Source organism: Notechis scutatus, chromosome 1 (assembly GCF_049901735.1).
Source record: "Notechis scutatus isolate UNSWTSFEM ecotype Mainland chromosome 1, rNotScu1.2, whole genome shotgun sequence".
NCBI classification, from domain to species: Eukaryota; Metazoa; Chordata; class Lepidosauria; order Squamata; family Elapidae; genus Notechis; species Notechis scutatus.
In genome coordinates this window covers 110,034,166-110,044,911 of record NC_142009.1, presented here as the reverse complement: position 1 = coordinate 110,044,911, position 10,746 = coordinate 110,034,166, and positions in this window count along the sequence as shown.

Sequence of the window (10,746 nt, the reverse complement as noted above, 5' to 3'; positions counted from 1 at the left end):
GGGTTATGGTTGCTGGTACCCAGAGTGGGTCTCTGGTGAGGTTTTTCGCATATACCGTGTCGCCTGTTTTAAAGGTTCGGTCTCTGCTTGAGGAGTTTGGGGGTTTTTCCGGGTTGTATGTGGGGTGCAGTCTGTCGAGTGGGGATCTTAACTTCCTCCCCATCAATAGTTCTGCCGGGCTTTTATTTGTTGTCGTATTCGGGGTTATGTGTTGTATAAAGAGCATTTTGTTTATTTTTTCTTGGATTTCCCCGTTCTCTATTTTTTGGATGGTTTTTTTCGTGAATTGAACCATCCGTTCTGCCCTCCCGTTCGCCGCCGGATGTGCCGGCGCTGTCAACGCCTGTTGTATCCCCCGTTCCGCTAGGAATTTTTCGAATTCCAGCGAGGTAAATTGGGGCCCATTGTCGGATACGAGGACATCTGGGAGGCCGTGGGTTGCAAATAGTTTGCTGAGTTCTTTGGTGACGGCCTCCGTTGTGGTAGTTCTCATGTTGCTTACCTCCAGCCAGTTGGAGTAAGCGTCTACCGTGATGAGGAAGGTGTGTCCTTTTGTGGGCCCGGCAAAATCTATGTGGATCCTGGACCATGGTCCCCTAGGGGTTTCCCATTCCAGGATTGGGGCGGCGGGAGGGCTGGGTCTGGTTTCCTGACATCTGTTACACGCTGCCACCCAGGCTTTGATTTGTTTGTCCATCCCTGGCCACCAAGCGTAACTTCTGGCCAGGGCCTTTGTCCTTACGATGCCCGGGTGCCCCTCATGCAACAATTCCAAGACTTTTCCCTGTAATTTTCCGGGAACAACCACTCGGTCCCCCCAAAGTAAACACCCTTTTTGCAATGACAGTTCCATTTGTCGGTTCCGGAATGTCCGGAAGGTCTCGTCGTCGTCTTTCTCTGGCCACCCCTTCTCTACCCAATGCAATACCCGCGCCAGACGTTTGTCTTTATTAGTTTCGCGGGCAATGTCTGACGCGGTTATGGGTAGATCGGGCAGAGTCTCTATGCTGAGGGTGGTCGTCGTGGGTGCTGGGTCGGTGTCGAAGTCTGGTAACGGCGTGCGGCTCAGGGCGTCTACGTGGGAGATCGTCTTACCGGGTCGGTGTGTGAGCCGGTAACTGTAGGCTGCAAGGAATTCGGACCACCTTGTCATTCTAGGGGATAGAATGTTCGGGGTGGCCCTGTTCCCTGCCAGGATTCCCAGCAGCGGCTTGTGGTCGGTGATGATGGTGAAGGCTCGGCCGTAGATGTATTCGTGGAACTTTTTGACAGTGGCAACGATGGCCAATGCCTCTTTGTCCAGCTGACTGTAGTTCCTTTCTGGCTTGGTGAGGGTTCGTGAGAAGAAAGCGATGGGTGCTTCCTTTCCGTCGGGGAGAGTGTGGCTGAGAACGGCGCCGACGCCAAAAGGTGATGCGTCGCATGTGATAACCAGCGGCAGGGTCTCGTTGTATTGGATGAGGACGGCGTCCGAGGTGAGCAGGTCTTTGGTTTTGTTGAAGGCGGCTTCTTCGCGTTTCCCCCAAGTCCATGGAGCCGCCTTGTCAGGAGCCTATGCAAAGGCTCTGCCGCGGTTGCCTTCTGGGGCAGGAAAACATTGTAAAAGTTAAGTAGCCCTAGAAATGCCTGTAGTTCCGTTTTATTCTTTGGCCTGGGGGCTTCCTTGATTGCTCTGATTTTTTCCTCGGTTGGGTGAATTCCGTGCCGATCTAGGAGGTACCCCAGGAACTCGACTCTCTCGGTGTGTAATTGGCATTTTTCTTTCTTAACCTTCAGCCCCGCGTTTTTGAATTTGGTTAGGACTTCCCTCAGGCGACCCTCTAGCTCCTTTTGGTTGGTTGCCGACACCAATATATCGTCGAAGTAGGGCACCACCCCCTTGATTCCTTGCAGGAGTCTCTCCATGAGGCTCTGGAATATTCCTGGGGCCACGCTGACTCCAAACTGGAGTCTCTTACAGCGGAAGGCCCCTCGGTGGGTTACTATCGTTTGTGCTTCGGCCGTTTCTGTGTCGACCGGCAGCTGCTGATAGGCTTGTGCAAGGTCGAGCTTCGCAAAGACCTTGCCTCCCCCCAGTGAGTGTAGGAGGTGCTGCACTACTGGGACGGGGTAGGCGCTTTGTTGTAGGGCACAATTAAGGGTGGCCTTATAGTCCCCACAAATTCTCACTGACCCGTCTGGCTTAATGGGGGTGACTATGGGGGTCTCCCACCGGGCATGGTCGATTGGCTCGAGGACCCCTTGTTTGACGAGCTTGTCTATTTGCTCGTCGATTTTTGGCCGGAGTGCGAATGGTACCCGCCGTGGTTTCAGGCGAATGGGGGGGACGCTGGGGTCTAGGCTGAACGAAATGGGGGGCCCTCGGTACTTGCCTAGGGTGCCGTCGAACACTTCCTGGAAGTCTCTCGCGAGCTGCTCTTCCCAGTTGGCTTCCCGGACGTGGTCGATTCCCGTTACCTCGATTCCGAGCGGCGCGAACCACTGCAGTCCCAAAAGGCTAGGGCGATCTCGGTCTACAATAGTTAAGGGGAGCCTCGTTGTTCGCCCCTTGAAAGTCACCTCGAATTGGCCCGTTCCGACTACCGGCATACGATTTCCTTGGTAGTCCTTGAGGATCAGGTTCTGGCTTTCCAGCCCCTTCCGGTGGATGGCGGGCACCAGGCGCTTTATTTCCCGCCATGCAACCATGGAGAGGTAGGACCCGGAGTCCACCTCCATTTTGCATGGCTCGCCCTCGATGCCCACCTCCACATATACCTTCCGTGCGTCTGTGCTGGAGGAGTGGCCGATGACGATCGTTTGGTGGGTTTCTTCTCTCTGCCTGTTCCCGCCATCTTGTCGGCCCCGTCCATCTCGGCTCCATCGGCTCTCGGCTTGGCGGTCCCTGGGTCTGGGGGGGGGTGCCGTCTCGCCTCCGGTTGCTGTTGTCTCGTCGTCGGGGGCTGTAGTTCTTTTTGAGTCAGCAGACTTGTGCGATGTGGCCCCTTTTGTCGCAGTGCTGGCATATCGCGTCGGAAAACCGGCAATCGGCTCGAGGGTGGTCGCCCCCGCACCCGGCGCACGGTTTCCCCGACTTACGACCCCGACGATCGCGCCGGTCCCGGTCTGCCTGGAGTCGATGCACGTCCTCTTCCCCGTCGCTGGTGTCGGAGGCGGAGTCGAGGTCGCCATGGTGTGTGGTGGTCTCTCGGCGGCTTGCTTTGGAGCGCATCTCGGTTCCCGTGCCTGCTTCGGCGGTCGCGCTTCGGTCCCCAGTGTCGGGCCTCCGCATCCTGGCTGCTGATTTCCGGGTAGCCTCGGCTGCGGTGGCGTCGGCGAGGATGTCGGCGAGGGCGATGTCGCCTTTGGCCATCAAGTGGCTCTGGAGGACTGGGTCTCTGAGTCCCAGGACAATGCGGTCTCGGAGAGCCTCATCCATGTCCGTGAAACTGCACATGCCTCCTAGATTCCGCAGGGCGGCCTCAAAATCCCCGATGCTCTCGCCCGCTCGCTGATCTCGTCGATAGAAGTTGTGCCGCCGGATGAGGGTGGGCACGTCGGGGGCATAGTGGTTTCGGAGTAATGGCGCGAGATCGGCCCAGTCCATTGTTTTGACGTCCTCTGGCTTTGCGAGGGCTTTCGCCATTTGGAACACTGCGGGCCCGCAGTGTGTGAGAAAAACAGCTCTTTTCCTCTGCCCGTTTGCATCCTTGAGGTTGCTACTTTCGAGGAACTTTAGGAATCGGTCGATGTACGATTCCCAATCTTCAGTAGCCGGATTAAAGGGTGCGGGTGGTACGATGCTGGCCATCTCGTCGATCTTGCTTCCCCGGACACGTGTACGATGGGTCAGGCTTGCGATCCCATCCTCGTCGCCAGTGTCGTGTCCGGTGCTAGGAAGGAGACTCGGGAGCCAGTGACTTAGTTCAGCTCATTTATTAGTCCCGAGATCGGCTCGGGTTCCGAAAGGAAAAGCGGCGGCTTTTATTTTCTAGCCGCGGCGGCCGCGGCCAATGGCATCGCTTTGAATCTGCCGCGATTAGTTTCCACCAATCGCAGGGGATTCGCGGCGGGCCAATCCGTGCGGCTCGCTCAGCCAATCAGCTCGCCGTGCGTCTTAGCCAATCACGGCGCGGGTCTACAAGAATGGTAATGACCGTACAGAACACATTCTAAGACAGTGTCAGTATTGTGTCCTGAATAAAAACTGATTAATAAATGTATATTGATAGGGATTTAAATTTAAGCACAATTTAGTATTAAATTTTCTGGGTTGAGGTTGGTTACTTGCTGCTGATCAATAGGGATCTATTCACCTTGGAAATCCTGAGATGGGGATGCTTTCACAGCAGTACTTTGGCTTGGACCTGACTGCTTTCACAATCTTGTTCCTTTTTATGAGTTGAGTCACTTTATTTCTGATTTTGTTACAATTTACAGGAAGGCAACCACAAAACTCATCTTTGTTTTTTAAACTTTGAAATTCTGTACATCTTCTGGGAGAAAAAACTGTTGACTTGCCCCCTCTCCTATCTGGTAGATTCAGGTAAGCCATTATTATTTCTCTCCTTTTCCTCAGAAGGCCAGTATCCTGTTCTTGGAACCTATTTCCTTCTGCATGCATTGTTTAGAATTTACCTCTTTCCCTGCCACTGTCCAGCCACTATATTGGAAAAACTGTGTGTGTGTGTGTGTGTGTGTGTGTGTGTGTGTGTGAGAGAGAGAGAGAGAGAGAGAGAGAGAGAGAGAGAGAGAGAGGGAGGGAGGGAGGGAGATATTTCATTACCACGCTAGCTTGGCGACAGTTTCATATTGATTAGCTGGCAGGAAGGCTAGTAGGCAATGATAGCTCATAGTATTCTTTCCCTTTTGAGATAGGCAGAAGTGATCAACATCAAGAGATAGTTTCAGACTGTTTTGTGTGGGATTTTGCTGTTGAGATACTATGGAAAAGTGCATTGGCTACTGCTATATGGCTTGAGACAAATAAATCAATATGGCCTGATACTGAACATTGACCAAGGCATGCTAAGTGTGCTCTCAATTCAGAATAATAGAATAAAAGAGTTGGAAGGGATCTTGGAGATCTTCTAGTCCAACCCCATGCTCAAGCAGGAGACTCTATACCATTTCAGACAAGTGGTTGTCCAATCTCTTAAAAGCGTCCAGTTGTTGAAGCACCTACAACTTCAGGAGACAAATTGTTCCATTGATTAATTGTTCTGTGAAAAATTTCTCCTTTGTTCTAGGTTGCTTCTCTCCTTGTTTCATTTCCACCCATTGCTTCTTGTCCTGCCTTCAAGTGCTTTGAAGAAAAAGTGACTCCTTCCTCTTTGTGGCTTTTCCAAATTTAAAAGAGAAAACTGGCAAAAAGGCAGCTATGTTATTTTGAGCCAGTCACTTTGTATAACCCTAGGAAGAAGGCAGGAGCAAACCACATTCAAAATCTTGCCAAATAAATTTCAGGACTTTGTCCAGGCAATCGCCAGGAGTCAAAAACTGTTTTGAAGGCACAACAATATTAAAACAGAAAAGATATTAAATTGTGAATATTATAAAGAATTTTGGAATAAGGTTTTAAAGTTTGGAAATGAACTAGCTAATTTACTGCAAATGATGGAGAAAGGGGAATCATTTCTATCACAGCACAATAACAATGAGAACAAATTTTAAAAACTCAATCAAAATATTTTTCAAAAAGTCTAATCCTATTGAAAATAAAGTTAAAAATAAAACCAAGCCTGGTTTACAGTTTTAAGAGAGGTTTCAGCATATTGTTAGCAGAAACCAATCGCCTTCTGAAATATGTTGGTAATTTCAAAGACTTTACTCAGTAATGTGTGTGCATTTCTCTTTCTCTCCAAGTTTATTAAGAGCATCTAAACACTCCTACATGTTCTTAAATGTTTCAGATGTTTAAAATCCAAAATGTCAAATAATGTTTGTTAAAGAAATGGTATATTCTGATTGATTGATTGACCAATTATGTGCTGTCGAGTTGTTTTCAATTTCTAGTGACCACACAGATAGATTTTCTCCATGAACATACTCTGATAGAAGCCTGTTTTCTGTCCTCATAGTAGAAAAAAAAGACAGTATTCCATACTTTCCTAAGAATATCAGTCTTCTGCTCAGAAAAAATATAACAGAAAATAAGAAACACTCAGTGAATCCCTTGCTTGCTGTTGTTTCTGTGCAGTGCAAATAATTGTTAAGCACAGACTCAAGGTACAATTCTATTTCAGTGATCTTAACCACTTTACAATCCAGAGTCTTACAGGATGGATCTTTGAACCATCCAAGCATGAAATCAGCACCAAAGCTTAGCACAATCAATGTTTTCGCATGTCAGCTTAACTCTCTCCTGAGATGCATCCAGCTATTTTTTTTAAATGTCACAGGTATTCTGTAATTTTTAGCAAGATTTTTTTAAAGAAAAATTGTAGCAACAAGAGGTTCTGTTTGAAATTTCATTATCCATGTTATCGTCTTTTTGGGACTAGACTCTTCTCATCCATTTTGATTTTCAGAATTCCTTTCTCCAGATTATTCTTATGTCTGCATTTTCTTGACTTCCCTGGTGCCCATTGTTCTGCCTCCTCAAACATACTCTCATTCATCTTCTCTAAAATACTTATATTACACTCAATTTGTACTCAAAGCCTATAAAAATGAGCAAACACTTTGATTATAAAGCAAAGTGCTACACGAACACTAGTTACTATTGTATGGCTAATTCATTCATCCATACCCCTTATGGATGGTCAACAGGATAAGCAGTGCAGGAAGTCAGGGTTTCTAAAACTGAACTGTTCCTGGATAGATCATTTGAAGCATCTGTTCTGCCTTGCACAATATGTTATGTGATATCACAATATGATGTGTTGCTTCATCCAGAATGTAGTCACTTACTCGGAATAGGTTTGCATGAGACAGAAAGGGATTAAAAGGAATGATTCCCTAAAAGTTAGGAGGTTGGTGTATTGGTAGACTATTGTGATTAATTATGGCAAGAGTACTGGTAGCTGAAAGGCTGAAGAGCACCTTGCAGACTTCTGAGGACTTCAGGTGTAGGATATTCAGATGAAAGCCGGAGAGGAAGATCCACATAATTTTGTATTGCAGGATTCCAGGGAGGTGAAGCAACCAAACATTCCAGAATGAACAAAGGAGGCTGGTGCTGCAGCAGAGGTGATAGTCAGCAGGTTATGACCAGTTCTGGAGAACCGGTAGTGGAAATTTTGAGTAGTTTGGAGAACTGGCAAATACCACCTCCCAATGGAGATTTTACAGTATCCTTCCCCTGCCATGCCCACCAAGCCACGCCCACAGAACTGATAGTAAAAAGTTTGAATCCCGCTACTGTAGCTGCAGGGACCATTCTAGGCTTCGTGGATCAGCCTCAGGAGAGTTTGATGGGTGGGAGCAATAAGTGTGACAAATCTGGGAGAAAAATGACACCATTTACCATGTTTGTATTATGTAAGAAGCCAAGCAAGCAATTAAGGGCCAGCAAGTAAAGGCCCGCTGTTGAACTGTTCAACAGCAGAGCCACAAAAGCAGTCAGCCAACACAACAGAAACACCAACAGTTAGTGAATGATAGATACTGAACAGAAAAAGCTCCTAGACAATTCCCACTGGGTTTGCTCCTAGAAAGTTGCATCCAAGTAGAGAAATACTCAATAGCCATAAAAAGAAAAGATATTTACATTATAGATGGTTATTTGTAATAGGGGGCTTGTTTATAGCACTGTAATAAAGCCCCCCCCCGGCCTATAGTCTTCATTAAAATATCTTCTGTTTAATATTTTTTTAAGCCAACCCTACTAATATGCTGAACTTGACTCATGTTGCAATCCTATCACCTTAATTTTGTGTAGGAAGTTACCTCCCTTGAACTTATTTCTATACAGATCCATATAGGACTCCACAGTAAATTGCATGCAAATTACCTTCTTAAATTTACTTTGAACTTACTGAGTATAATAATTCTGGCATATTGAATGACCCTAGATGATTTACATTATTGTGTAATGATTAGAATCCTCATCCTATTAAAGCAAATTTGATAATGTATTAAATATTATGATAGCTTTTTCCAGAGTGAATAGCCAGTTTTAGAGTTCACAGTAGTAGAGGGAAGAGTTCAATATTTTTTAGTTTATAGTCTTAAAGGAACAGACACCTAACTAAAGCCAAGCATTCCATCTATTATGATACTCCCTGTGTTTAATCTATTTGTAGGGAACATTTCTATAAAGAATTCTACAAAAAATCTGGATTATGGATCAGAACATGTCTGCATCTGATTTAAGCAGCACATTTTGTAAAAAATGTTAATATTTGTATGCACCTAATCGTATTTAAGATTACAATTTCTAATTGTAGTCCAATTTCTAAAATAACTTTATTGCTTTTAAAATTACAGGGGGAAAAAGCAAAAGGAAAAGGAACAAAACACAAAAATGCACACATTAGCAAAAAAAAAAAAAAAAAAAAGAGAGAGAGATTATCACCAAAAATACAAGATGTGCTTAAAAATAGCTGAAAAAGGACTCCGGTTTGTCGGCTTCATGAGGCGGCAGGGATTTGCGGTTGCTGCGATCCCTGCCGCGCTAGTTGCTTGGGTCTGACCCAGACGGGTACGGAGCTAGGCCACTTGCAGGGGCAGCTGAAGGTAGGGGGATCCGGAGAAGGGACTGGGGTGTTGCAGACCCCTCCCGGCCGGCAGAACCCCCTTTTCCCAGGACGGTGCAGCGGCGGTCTGTAATGGCCGCCACAAAGAAGCTGGCAGCCGGGTAAGAATGCGCAGGAGGAAGTGGAGAAAGTGCTTGAGAGGAGAAAGTTTTTCTTGGCTCCTAGGACTCTAAGACATATTTAATAAAATTCCTGAAAAGTATGACTTTCTGAATAATACCTGCCAGAAGAGGAAAAAGCGGCTGTTTGAAGGTGCTGAAAGGATAGCTTTCCCTCTTTTCCTACGGAATAAATAACTGGATATTAAGAAACCTATTTTTTTAGGTGAAAATTGGTTTTAAGCGATGAGTGGGAAGAGAGAGGATTAAAAAGAAAATATTTGTATGCTAAGACTTTGTTGGAGCAGATGCCTTAAGGATTTGAAGACTAGAATATATTGTAATAAGATTTTAAACAGATTTGGACTTTCTTTCTCTTTGATTGATATTACCCCAGAAGGAGAAAGTGAGAACTCTGCCTTGGTTTGGACTGATTGATAACTTTGGGACTGCTTTATCTTTTTTATTTTCTTTTGAATATTCTGGTTGTTGTAAGAAGAAAGAAGGAGAAAAGAAAAGAAAAGATTTATAATGGCTCTTTCTGTTGAGGAACTAAGAAAAGAATATGAACAAGCAAAAAAAAAATGGTAAAGATGGTGTGGAAGAAGCTTTCCTTTTCTTAGAAATGGCGCTTACTAATTATCAACAAACATTACAACAGATGAAGACAGCAGAGGAACAAGAAAGAAAGGAAGGAGCCATCTTTAATGAATCTCAGAATTTGATCCAGAAAGAAGGAAGAGAGAAAGAAAAGAAGAGAAGAGAAAAGAAGAAAACTAAAGGACTTAAGGACTTAAGATCTAAAAAAACATTTAAGAAAGGGAAAAATAAAGTGCAAAACCAATATGATGATAGTAAACAAAAGGGAAAAGGAATACGACAGAGAAGGGAAGCCGGTAAGGCAGAGGCTAGAAGAAGGGGGTAGAAAGGTTTGTTGGGAGAAGAAAGAAAGGGAAAAGGTGGAGAAAAGCTACAATGTTTTGAAATTAAATGGAAAAAGGAATTTTTATGGATAATGGATAAAGTATAATTTTTTTAAAAAAAAAGATTTTGCAAGGTACATAAGATGAGATGGTAGTATTGCAATGGTTTAAGAGTTGATAAGAGATTAAAATGTTAAAATGTTTAAAAATGATTGGCTTTAAAACTTAATAATAGGAGAGGTTTAGAATATTGTTTTAATTAAAGAGTTTAATAAAATTATGGTATTGATGTTATTATAAAATTTTTATTATAGTATTTTTTTTTAATATTTGGATTTATTGTCTAATTATGCACTTAATTATGTTGGATGTATTAGTTAGATAGAATGTACCAAGCAAAATCTGATTGGGTATTAGATATTATTTTAAAGATTAATTTGATTAACTTAGGGGGAGATAGAAAGGCATCATACTCTGATTAATGATTTCAGGAGAAACTGATTTTCTTTTTTTTCATAAGGAATGAGACAAAGGGATGATAAAAATGGACAAAAGATACAAATATAATGATTCAAACTAAGATGATTAATTAAGGTAGAATTAAGAAGTGTGAAATATGTGGAGAAGTTAATATAGAAGGCTTAGAATGGTAAATAAAATAAGTAATGATATGTAAGATGAGCATGAATATAATTGAAGTCCATGAAGAGAGAGACACCTGGGTCCAAGTTACTTTCCAAAAAGATTTTTTTATGTTTTGTGTGTTGTGTGTATATGTCTTTTGGGGGAGAATTAGTAAAAACTTGTAGAAATATAGAATGAGAATAATGGTAACTAAGTCAGAAAGAAACAGATGAAATAATAATAATGATATTGAATAAGAGTAAAGAGAAGTAAAGAGAAATTGAATAAGAGGTTTTGGTATGTTATATGTTATATGGAAATGGTTTAAAACAGAATCATAATTTATCTGACTTGTTAAATTTACAATGGAAAAAGGTTTAAACATGTAATGAATAATGAATAATGATAATTTGTGTGTTTTAA